Genomic DNA, 12,949 nt, shown 5'->3' with positions numbered 1-12,949 from the left:
CCTTGTGTTTGGGGCATAGATGTTCAGAATTGAGATTTCCTCTTGATGGATTTTTCCTGTGATGAATAGGAAATACCCTTATCTTTTTTTATTGATTTTAGTTTGAAGTCTATGTCATTAGATAAAATTAGGATAGCTACACCAGATTGTTTCTTAGGTCCATTGGATTGGAAATTTTTTCCCCAACCCTTTACTCTGAGGTAATGTCTGTCTGTGAGGTTGAGTTGTGTTTCTTGTATGCAGCAGAAGTGTGGCAATTGTAAAGGGTGATGTTTCTCTGATTTCTTTCTCAGCCCGTTTATCATGTATATATAGGAAGGCTACTGATTTGTTTTAGTTAATCCTGTATCCTGCTAAATTACTGAACATATTTATCAGTTGGAGTTCTCTGGTAGAACTGCTTCCTGGGATAAACTACAGATTTTACCCTTTAGATTCCTTCACACATAATAGAGTATACCTGTAACCCCCGAAGTCCACGGGACTCTGTCTGCAGGGTAAGCTTTTGAGTCATGCTTTACAGCTTCTCAAGTTGTGTATCTACTTTATTTCTATCTCAGTCCCACAGCACTGTGACAGAGCAACTTCCCTGTCTATATCAATAAACCAAGTCAGTGACTTGATTTCCAAGACAAAGCTGAAACAGAAGTGGAACAAAAGTAAAGAATGCGGCTTCCAATGTCAGCACATCCAGACTGCAGGAGCTGCAAGGAAATTCATCACCCAGAAAGAACCTGAGTGTTGGGGTAGTCCACAGACACACAGCCAGGCTTCATCTTACACACAAGGAAACCAAGTGCAGTAGTTGGGAGATAGCCATGCTGAATTTGCTCTTTTGTCTCTTGGGTGTCCATATTAACTTGACTGTGATCTAAAAAAAAAAAAAAAAAAAAAAAAAAAATTCATTCTTTGCCTCTACCAAAGAGACCCAGAAGCACAGCTCTCTGGTCACCTTTCAGTTTGGGGGCAAAAATCTGTGTGGCTGCTGTAAAGCAGGCACTGAAACATGAACAGGAAACACCATGACATACTAATTTCCCGCCTTGAAAGTTAACTATGATGTCAAACCAGCGCGCAGAGGGAAGTGAGCAGGCAGTGCGCTTATCAAGCACTTCTTTTTCACAGTGTCAATCAGGAGGAAGGTCAACACAGAGCCAATCTCTTGCTTTTTTTAGAGCCACAAGAAGTAAGGCCGGTGATGGGAAACCATTTGCAGAGAGGGTTATTTAAGGCTATCCAGAAACCTGGCATGCCTTGGCAACAGTGTTTCTCCTCCCGATCTTTGGACCAGTTTTCTCCTTTAGCATTCCATCCCCGCTCCCACTTGTAGAGGCCACAATTACTGCAGTGCTTATTTGGGAGCCTGTCAAGGGAGATAGTTCTGTTTCCACAAGGACATTTGAAAAACCTCTTCAGGCCATAATGCCAGGGGAGGTTATGCTGCTCGCTGATGACAGTCTCCAGAGGCTTGAAGTAGGTGTAGGTGTTGCATGTCTTACATGTCACTTCTCTGATGTCTTTTCTTCCATTTGTTCTTTTTTCACCAGTGGCTCAAAATAGGATTTCTGTAGCTCAGCCTCTGCTTCTTCCAGGATGTCTGTGTGCTTGGGCTTTGTTTTTAGAATTCTCTGGAATTCCTCTGATTCTAAGTAGGCAAGTTGCTCTCTCATTTTTTTTTTTCTGTCATGCTCCAACTCATCTTCAGCAGAAACCATGTTGCTGTTCTCTGCATGCTCCTTCACGTCCGGCATCTCTTGGGGGTTCATCTGCTTCCTTACAATACTGTTTGGATATGTTTTTGCAAGAATCTGGCCTTTTGCCCTGAATTTTGCAATAGCAGCTAACTTTTCAGCTTCTGCTACTGAACTCAGTTTTGGTCTTGGCGGTGGTGATTCATCAGAAAAGAGAACGGCATCCCCTTCTGAGATGCCTGTACCAAGCTTGGGCATCCGTGGGGCTGTGGTTCTTTCCAACCTGGGGAACTTGGCCCCAATTCGAAGAGATTGGGCAGCAGACTGTGGAGATGAACATGACACCGCCAGGCTCCGGACGTCACTTGAACTTTGAAGGAATTGTTTCTGTGTTTCTTCTGACTTCCTCTTTGGCATTTCTAGCATCTGCTGTTTCTGCTGCTTCAAGAGGGCTGGTGCGGAGATAGACTGGATGGCAGATTTGGGGCTCCCCATTACATCTGAAGCCTTGGTTTTGGCTAAATGCTTTAAGTTTGGGGCTCCAAATGTGGGCAGGGCCATCAATTCCCTGAACTCCTCAGAGCAAGACACGCTCTTCTGGGGAGTTTTTGTTTTGTTTCCTGCACGATCGAGTTTGTGCCCTTCACAACCAGAATAGTCAAAGTGGCTTAAACCTTCTTCTTAGGAGCAATAGCTGCTGCCATGGATGCGGCTAAGGATTCAGAAGAAACCCCGCCATAGTAGAAACCATGTTGGCAAGTCGCTCTTTCAGGCTGGTGCCTTTACGAACTTCTTTGGAATCCGTCCATGGCAGAAGGTGGACTGCAGATCCCATTGCTTTGCGCTAAGCTTCTTCTGGGCTTGGATGTGATCCTGGCAGTACTCACATGCAAATTAGCAATCTATGTACACGGCTCTCTGTTCTTCTTCTTAGCTTTACAGGTTCCCAGGTCCATATCTTCTCCCATAATTAAGACTTTTTGAAGATAAGCACACCTCCTCAGAGCCACCTTTGGGCTTCATGGGATTCGCATTGAGCAATGCTATGACAGTCCCTTGCTCTGTCTTCCAGAGATCTTTGTGTACCTCTCCAAACAAGAACAAGGACACACACCTCATCAGGTCACTAAAGTCGTTCAGTTTCCAGATGCTAAATGTTTTCCCACTGTTAGCGCTTTGTGGAGTGACTTTCTTCAGTATAACAAATGTCGCCCAGTCCGTTTCCTCTGGGTTCTCAGTTGCCATCTTCTCCTTTGTCTGAGACAGTCTGATCAGTTTTCGACCTGTCATTTTCCTGTTCATTTCTGTGGAGGATACTCGAGGTCGCCTGAGTAGTAGGCCGGAGAAAGCTTCCACGGAGACCTGGGGAATCTGTGGGGGTTGGTCCTTAGAATTCCCAGGGGTTCCTGACCTCTGGTTTCTAGTCATTCCATTGGGTTTGTTTCCACGAACAACTTGTGGTGGGGATGTAATTTTTGACCTTGAAGAGGAGCTTTTGACCTCTAGAAAATTGGAAATAACCTGGAGTGGTTGGGAGGGTGTACTTGTCCTTGATGATGACTCTGCAGGAGTCTTTGGCATCCTAGCCACCCGCTTGGCTTTGGGTAAAGCAGGGACATTCAAGCTCCACGGAAAGTGTGCTGACTCCTGAATTCTCCAAACTTCCTTCTCTTTAAGGGAGGGCCGAAGAGATGAGCCTTCGGGTGATCCCTGCAACGGGCTGCACTTGGCTGTTTAATTGATGCTGCCTTTAGCTGCTCCTGCAAGGATTTCATTTGCTCTTGCAACTTCTTAATTCATCTCTGCAACTCCTGATTTTTTTTTTTCTTGGCTGGGAGCAGGAACAGGAAGGACCTTGTTTCCAACTTGAAATGTAGGAAGTTCATCATCTGTTAAATCCTCCACATTGCCAAAGAGAGTGGACAAATTTTCCTCCTGGTTTTCTGCCGTTCCCTCTTCTCCATTGTCAGCCACTTCTGTGTAAGATTCGCCCTCATGGTCAGCATCAAAAAGCTCATCAAATTAATCAGGTTCACCATCTTCCAGAGACAAGGAGGCATTCTCTTCTGAATGACAGGCTGCCTCCTTCTCCTCCAGCAGGGATGCTGTCAAGAGAATAGTTGAGGTGAACCAGTGTGAAGGCGAATCAGGCAGGTGGCCCAGGAGATGAGTAATGAAGAATCTTGGTCAAGACCCAGTCCTCTTCCCGATCCACACAGGAACGTCAGGTTGGGTCTTTTCATGGTATCCCAGATTTCCTGTATGTTTTGTGCTAAGGATTTTTTGGATTTAACATTTTCTTTGACCGATGAATCTATTTCCTCTATCGTATCTTCAACACCTGAAATTCTGTCTTCCATCTCTTGTATTCTGTTGTTTATGCTTGCATTTGTGGTTCCTGATCGTTTACACAAATTTTCCATTTCCAGAATCCCTCAGTTTGTGTTTTCTTTATTATCTCTATTTCAGATTTCATGTCATGAATCGTTTCCTTCAGTTGTTTGTTTTTTCTTGGTTTTCTTTAAGGGACTTGTCAATTTTCTTGCAGTTTTTTTTTTAATTTGTGTTTTCCTCTATTTCTTTCAGGGAATTTTTTCATTTCTTCTTTAAGGGTATCAATTATCCTCATAAAGTTATTTTTCAGGTTGTTTTCTTCTGCTTCATCTGTGTTGGGATGCTCAGGTCTTGCTGTTGTAGCACCACTAGTTTCTAGTGGTGCCGTATTGCTCTTCATATTGTTGACTGTGTTCTTACCTTGTTGTCTATGCATCTCTTCCTCTAATCATCATAGGTGGAGCTTGTGCTTGAGGGGTTCTCTCTCCAACTGGTGTAGTTGGGTGCTGTGACTCCATTGACTGCTCCTTCAGGCACAAGTAGAGCAGAGCCTCTGGTGAATGCTCTTCCTGGTGGAGGTGGGCCCAAGGCTCAGGTGGTCACTCCTTGAGGTGTAGGTGAGTCTACAGCTCCAGTGAATGCTACTTTCGTTGGAGGTGGGGCCACAGCTCAGGTGATTGCTCCTCTAGGTGTGGGTGGGGCTAAGGATCCAGTGGTTGATGTAGCAGCTGGGTATCTCCAACTGAGAAATGGCAGAGGATGCTGTCTGGGACACAGGTGCTCTTTCCCAGAAAAACTTCTTGCAATAGTTCCTGGAAGCCACTGCTGGTAACTGCTGCTGTCATCTCACCCAGCGGTTGCTCCCTGTTCCTGGGCCTGAGGCTCATGGCTCACTCTGACACAGCTCCTGGGCCTGAAGCTTGGGCCTCCCTCTGACCAGCAGACTCCTGTTTTAACTTATATGTTCTTTGTGTGCATATTAGGCTTCCAATTTTGTGTGTTTATGAGATCCCTGTGTGTGCAAAAATGTGTCTGCATCTATGTATGTGCTTTTTCTTTGGCTCTTTTCCTTCTGTCTGCTTGTCTTATGCTATTCCAATTTGTTTGTTTTTGTTTTAATTTATTACTATTCTTTAGAGGCTTGTTTGTTTTCTAACCAGAGACAGAAAAGGTGTGGATCCAAATGGGAGGAGAGGAACACAGAGGAGTTGGGAAAGGGGAAACCATAATCAGAATAAATTGTATGAAAAAGAAAACTGTTTTCTTTTGGAGGGGGTGTGTTTGATTGGTTGGTTTTGATTTTTGTAATGGGATTTCTCTGTGTAGCCCTGGCTATCCTGGAACTTGTTCTGTAGACAAGGCTGGCCTTGAATTCAGAGATCTGCCTGACTCTGCCTCCTGAGTGCTGAGATTAAAGGTGTGGGCCACCACCGCCCAACCTAAAATCTACTTTCTTTTTTCCCTTCCTTTTTAAAAACCTTTTTATTTTATGTATGAGTGTTCTATCTTCATGTATGCCTTTATGCCAGAAGAGAGCATCACATCCCACTAGCAATGGTTGTGAGGCACCATGTGGTTGCTGGGAATTGAACTCAGGACCTCTGGAAGAGCAGTCAGGGCTCTAACCTCTGAGTCATCTCTCCAGTCCCCTAAAATCTATTTTTTTTATTTTCAATAAAAGAAAAATAGAAAAAAATCTCAAAACCATGTTGCTTAAAAATATATACAGTTACCATATAAATAGACTGAGGAAAAAAATCACATGATCATCTCTCTAGATGCCAAAAAAGCCTTTAACAAAATCCAACACCCTTTCATGATAAAGGTCCTGGAGAAATCAGGGATAACAGGAACATACCTAAACATAATAAAAGCAATATACAGCAAACCAACAGCCAACATCAAATTAAATGGAGAGAAACTCAATGCTATTCCTCTAAAATCAGGAAGAAGACAAGGCTGTCCACTCTCTCCATACCTCTTCAATATTGTCCTTGAAGTTCTAGCTAGAGCAATAAGACAGCAAAAGGAGATCAAGGGAATACAAATCAGAAAGGAAGAAGTCAAACTCTCACTATTTGCAGATGATATGATAGTCTAGATAAGTGACCTGAAAAACTCTACCAGGGAGCTCCTACAGCTGATAAACGCCTTCAGCAAAGTGGCAGGATACAAGATTAACTCAAAAAAACTGTAGCCCTACTATATACGGATGACACATTGGTGAAGAAAGAAATCAGAGAAGCATCACCCTTTACAATTGCCACATACAACATAAAATACCTTGGAGTAACACTAATCAAAAAAGTGAAAGACCCGGACCATAAGAATTTTGAGTCTCTAAAGAAAGAAATTAAAGAAGATACCAGAAAATGGAAAGATCTCCTATGCTCTTGGATAGGCAGGATCAACATAGTAAAAATGACAATCTTGCCAAAAGCAATCTACAGATTCAATGCAATTCCCATCAAAATCCCAACACAATTCTTCACTGACCTTGAAAGAACAATTCCCAACTTTATATGGAAAAACAAAAGACCCAGGATAGCCAAAACAACCCTGTACAATAGAGGAACTTCTGGAGGCATCACCATTCCTGACTTCAAGCTCTATTACAGAGCTATCGTCCTGAAAACAGGTTGGTATTGGCACAAAAATAGACATGTAGACCAATGGAATAGAGTTGAAAACCCTGATATTAACCCACACACCTACGAACACCTGATTTTTGACAAATAATCCAAATATATACACTGGAACAAAGAGAACATCTTCAACAAATGGTGCTGGCATAACTGGATGCAAACATGTAGAAGACTACAAATAGACCCAAGCCTATTGCCCTGCACAAAACTTAAGTCAAAATGGATCAAAGACCTCAACATAAACCCAGCCACACTGAACCTATTAGACGATAAAGTGGGGAATACCCTTGAATTAATCGGTACAGGAGACTGCTTCCTGAACATAACACCAGTAGCACAGACACTGAAATCAACAATTAATAAACGGGGCCTCCTGAAACTGAGAAGCTTCTGTAAGGCAAAGGACACAGTCAGCAAGACAAAATGACAGCCCATAGATTGGGAAAAGATATTCACCAACCCCACATCTGACAGAAGGCTGATCTCCAAAATATACAAAGTACTCAAGAAGCTAGTCTCCAAAACACCAAACAATCCAATAAAAAAATGGGGAACAGAACTAGACAATCCTCAATAGAGAAATCTAAAATGGCTAAAAGACACATAAGAAAGTGTTTAAATATCCTTAGCCATCAGGGAAGTGCAAATCAAAACAACTCTGAGATACCATCTTACTCCTGTCAGAATGGCTAAACTCAAAAACACCAATAACAGTTTATGCTGGAGAGGATGTGGAGAAAGAGGAACACTCCTCCACTGCTGGTGGGAGTGCCAACTTGTACAGCCACTTTGGAAATCAGTATGGCGACTCCTAAAGAAAATGGGAATGAGTCTACCACAAGATGCAGCAATTCCACTCCTAGGCATATACCCAAAAGAAGCACATTCATACAACAAGAACATCTGTTCAACAATGTTCATAGCAGCACTATTTGTGATAGCCAGAAACTGGAAGCAGCCTAGAAGTCCCTCAACCGAAGAATGGATAGAGAAAATGTGGTACATTTACATAATGGAGTACTACTCAGCAGAAAAAAACAATGGAATTTTGAAATTTGCAGGAGAATGGATGGAACTTGAAGAAACCATTCTGAGCGAGCGAGGTCACCCAGTCACAAAAAGACAAACATGATATGTACTCACTCACATGTGGATTTTAGACATAGAGTAAGGGATTACCAGCCTACAATCCACACTGCCAGAGAAACTAGTAAATAAAGAGGACCCTAAAACAGACAAACTTTGTCCCCTGGAGAAGGGGAAAGAGTCACCATCCCCTGAACAAATTGAGAACATGGGGAGAGGGGGGATGGAGCTATGAGAGTGAGAAGGGAAGAAAAGGAAGGATGCAGAGGTCATGAGGAAGCAGAAATTTTGAGTCAGGTGTAGATTAGAAGAAAGGACATATGATAGGTAGGATTTTAGTTAGGGGGTTGGTAGAGGAGGAAGGGAGGGAGAAGGGAACTGGGATGGTCATGTAATTCAATCTTGTTTGTAATTCAAATATATAAAAAACTAAACAATGTTCAAAATAATATATATATATATATATATATTATATATACAATTAGTTTTATGTAAAAAACAAAAAATATTTACTGTCACTACACATTTTAATGAGTTTAGGCAAAAATAATTTGGATGTTGAAAAAGCACCTTCCTGGGAAATCATATATTGAAATATCTTTGGCTAAAGATATCTCTGAAAATAACAGGATACCCTCTTTATGATCTTCATTTTATTTCAAAATAACTATCACTCACAGGAAGTTGCATAGAAATCACATGTACCAGGCTGGAGAGATGGCTCAGAGGTTAAGAGCACTGGCTGCTCTTGCAGAGGTCCTGAGTTCAATTCCCAGAAACCACATGGTGGCTCACAACCATCTGTAATGAGATCTGGTGCCCTCTTCTGGTGTGCAGGTATACGTTCAGGCAGACAGCTGTATACATAATAAATAAATAAATAAATAAATAAATAAATAAATAAATGTTAAAAAAAAATCACGTGTAGGTTTCTCTTACCCCTCTTCTGGTGATCCCCAATGTTACAGCCTTTGCACCTTGTAGGGAGCCGTTCCTGCATTCTCCATTACAATAATGGTGCCTGCAGACACCAAATGTAAATTACTTCACAGGCGCTGGGTAATTTACATTCCTTTGATCTCTGCCTATCCTGTGGCTCATTTGGCCTGAGGAGCTGAAGCCATTCATAGGGTAACACGTCCCAGGCGGCGGCTTGCCAGCCTTTATTAAGGAATGGGATTCTTGGTTCAGGTTCTCTGCTCTGGTAAGCTTATGCTCTCCTCTCAAGATGCATTAAAGCTTGTCTGCAGAAGGATCCGAGTGTCCTGCGTGTATTTCTTGCCGGCGAGAACATACAGCGCGCGGGACATATGGTGCCGAAACCCGGGAAATTTGTTAACATCTCCGGCACTGCGGAGACCCCTCTAACGGGGCAGATTCAGAACTGCAGGGTGGTAAATTCGGAGAGGTATGTTTTTTCTGGACTTTGGCTTGGGAATGTTGCTATTTTGGGAGGTTAATATAGAGGCTTCTGTGCTTTTACTAGGAGCTATTTTGACCTTTCTCACTGTTGTAGCAATCTTAAAGAAGTCCAGAATTACATATCAGAAACCGAATGTGGTGAGAGATGGGGCGCGCCCAACAATAAAATATAAGGAAAAAGGACCTCCCGGGATGTCTACTGACAAGGGAGTGTGTAAGGAAAAAGGACCTCCTGGGATGTCTACTGACAAGGGAGTGTGTACAGCAACAAATAAGAAAAAAGGACCTCCTGGGATGTCTACTGACAAGGGAGTGAATAATTTGTTAGAGGATTCTGTAAATAAGTTTAAAGCTTTAAATCTTAACAGCTCTGATGACTCTAAAAGCTCAAGAGATAAAGTTTTAGAGGAAACAGCTCAGCTAGGTAAAAAAGAAACAAAAAAGGAGGGAGAGAAAATAGGGGATAACCGGTCACAACCCGGTAAATTTAAGAGACCCGTTAATCCAGCGGGTGTACTTCCATCAGCACCCCCATTATTTGGTACCCACTCCTTCTTACCATTAGAGGAGCGGAGGAAATTACAGATGGCTTTCCCAGTCTTTGATAGGGGAAAAGGCCATGTATGTTATTCAACACTTCTTAAAGGCCTGGAATGCCTAGGGCTTTAAAGCCTCATAAACATTAAAGCTCAGGGCCATACTGAGGCCAAGCGCCAAACCTCAAAACCTGAAAGGCCAAAGAAAATGGTAAAATGGAAAGATATCTTAACTGATCTTTGGAGAGGCCCGGATCCTATTCTCATAAGATCCAGGGGAGCTATTGTGTTTTCCCACAGGATGAAGAAAATCCTCTGTGGATCCCAGAAAGACTCAACCCGAAGAGCCCCTTCGGACCTTCAAAAGTCGAAACTCCACCCTCTCCCCGGGAGTTGAGAGCTGCTATTGTTATCCAGATTAACTCCTGTCCTTGACGGAGAGAAAGAGGTGGGGGTGGGATTGTTTGATGCAGCCGTTTGCGGATTGGTGTTACTTCTGGCTGGTATGTAAGCTCTAGGCTCAAAACTTAGAGAGACAAGATGGTTATCGCCCAAGCGCTTGTATTTGGCTAACTATGCTTAAGCAATAGGCCACCGGCCAGACAGCTCTTGCACACCCGGAGCCTAGGCTCATTGCACAGGGTAAAGTGTCTGGTTTGAGCAGCCCTTGAGGGTGTTGAGCAAAGGCATCGCACAGAGTTGCCTAATATGCAGGCTTCTCTGGGAGGTATGTTGTCCTGCATAAGGGTTGCCTGCCCCAGCCTCCCTTTCCCAGAAAAACGGCAGAGGACAGGTCGAGAGTGCTTCGGGTCAAGCTAACAGCCTGATGGCGACTCTTGTACACAGTCTTAATGTTTGATTTGGGAAGGTACAACCTCTGCCTCTATCCCTCAACATATGGGTGACCTATTTGCTTGTAAAAATATAAAGCCTTATCATTAATTAATAAAAAAGGGGGATATGTAGGGAGCCGTTCCTGCATTCTCCATTACAATAATGGTGCCTGCAGACACCAAATGTAAATTACTTCACAGGCGCTGGGTAATTTACATTCCTTTGATCTCTGCCTATCCCGTGGTTCATTTGGCCTGAGGAGCTGAAGCCATTCATAGGGTAACACATCCCAGGCGGCAGCTTGCCAGCCTTTATTAAGGAATGGGATTCTTGGTTCAGGGTCTCCGCTCTGGTAAGCTTATGCTCTCCTCTCAAGATGCATTAAAGCTTGTCTGCAGAAGGATCCGAGTGTCCTGCGTGTATTTCTTGCCGGCGAGAACATACAGCGCGCAGGACAGCACCTGTACTCAGAATCTGGAAATTGATACTTAGACAAGGGGCATATTCAGTTCTGCCTCTTTGTCACATGTAGTCATACTGTCACAACACCAATCAAGATACACTACTCTCCCGTTACAGATCCTATTTAATCCCCGGTCCCGCTACTACTCATTTTTCCAACTCCATCATTTTGTCATTTTGAGTCATAAATAGGATCATAAAATATATGATGTACTGATAAAAGAGTTTGGCACTCAGCATGGTGCCCTTGAAATCCAAGTAAGTTGTGTTTACTAACAGTAAACTTTTTACTGGTATGTACTTCATACACATCAAAGTTTATTGGAGACATTTTAATTAACAGGCTCCCCCCCCAAAAAAAAAAGTAACCTGGAAAATATTGTGTCATTTCCTTTTGGCCTCTGTAGTTCCTGATGAGAAATTTACTTGTTGGGTTTTTTTCTTCAATGGGTGAAGGATCTTTTCTCTCTGGCTTCTTTCAATATGTTTTTCCTTAGTTTTCAGTTCAAATAGAATCTTAAATCTGTTTCTCTTTTGCCATATTTGGGGATACTTCAGTCTTTTTATTATTATTATTACTATTGCTGTAATGAAACACTCCAATCCAAAGCAACTTGAAGAGAAAAGGGTTTATTTGGTTCACATTCCTGTATCAGTGGTCCATCACTGAAGGAAGTCAGGACAGGAGCTCACACAGGGCAGGACTGATGCAGAGGCCATGGAGGGGTGCTGCTTCCTGGTTTGCTCCTCATGGCTTGCTTAGCTGCCTTCTTACAGAATGCAGGATCACCAGCCCAGGAATGGCTCCACCTACAATAGGCTGGGCCTATTTCCTTTTGGCCTCTGTGGAGTCACTAGTTAAGAAAATGTTGTTAACTAGTGACAACAGTCACTAATTAAGAAAATTCCCTACAGCCTTATGGAGGCTTTTTCTCAATTGAGGCTCCTCCTCTCAAATGACTCTAGCCTGTGTCAAGTTGATGGAAACTATCCAGCACTCACTGTTTTAGTACCATCTCCCTCTCCTCTCCTTTTGAAATGCCAATCACAAGAATGTTGTCTGTTGTTACAGCCCACTCCATCTCTTTTGCTTTTAGTTTGTGTCTCTGTTGTTCAAAATGAGTGGTTTCTGATAGCTTGTCTTACAGTTTGATGGGTCTTTTCTTTGTCCTCTTCACCCACTGAGTGATTTCTACCCCCCCCACTGCTGTTGAGCCCACCCACTAAGTGATCTCCATTTGGGGGTATTGATAAGATTTCCTGTTTCTGTTTCTTTGCACCAAACTGTGCTTGTCATATAAGAGAGCTGACGCCTGATGTGAGTCTTCTCTTTGTACCTAGGAATGACCATTTAGAAGAGCCTCAGCTCTCAGCCTGGTTTAATCCAAAGTAAGAAAAAAACAATAATGTAATTCAATTTGAAGAAAATGCTGTTCTGTTATCAAACTGTAGGTACTCAAAACACTAGGACCCAGTTCTCATTGTTTCTCAGACATTTTACTTTTAAGATTTTTTTTATGTTTATGGTCTACTTTTCAAGAATCATACAGTTAAGAAAGGTGTCATATTTAACTTGGTTTATCATTCCTGGTATTATTGGGGAGAAAGCATCTTTAGGTGCAACCTAAATATGCCAATATTGACTCCTCTAAATTTTAATTTATTATCACTATAATTATCATATTAGTTATATAAATGAATAGGTTTCTCTGTGACATTTCCATGAATGCAAATATCATGTTTTGCTAGTGTCAATTCTCTCTACTATCCTCATTTGGCATTAACATTATGGTGAGACCATTATTCTCTTGTAATGGCTGTATAATATTACGTTTATATAGTATAAACATGTTTATAAAATGTCTATAATGCATTTATGCATACCACTGACATTCTGTGATTTTACAATCTAGGGGCTATTATATCCTAACAAATACAT

The 12,949-nt window shown here is 42.3% G+C and overlaps 1 pseudogene; it reads right to left on the bottom strand.

Moving 5' to 3' along the window:
- Window positions 1-1,222: 1,222 nt before the first annotated feature.
- On the bottom strand, window positions 1,223-12,506 carry LOC100754247 (annotated as a pseudogene).
- Window positions 12,507-12,949: the final 443 nt, after the last annotated feature.

The sequence above is a fragment of the Cricetulus griseus genome, chromosome 6 (assembly GCF_003668045.3).
Source record: "Cricetulus griseus strain 17A/GY chromosome 6, alternate assembly CriGri-PICRH-1.0, whole genome shotgun sequence".
Lineage (NCBI taxonomy): Eukaryota > Metazoa > Chordata > Mammalia > Rodentia > Cricetidae > Cricetulus > Cricetulus griseus.
The sequence above is the reverse complement of the archived record's forward strand: the minus strand, read 5'-3'. Positions and strand labels throughout refer to the sequence as shown.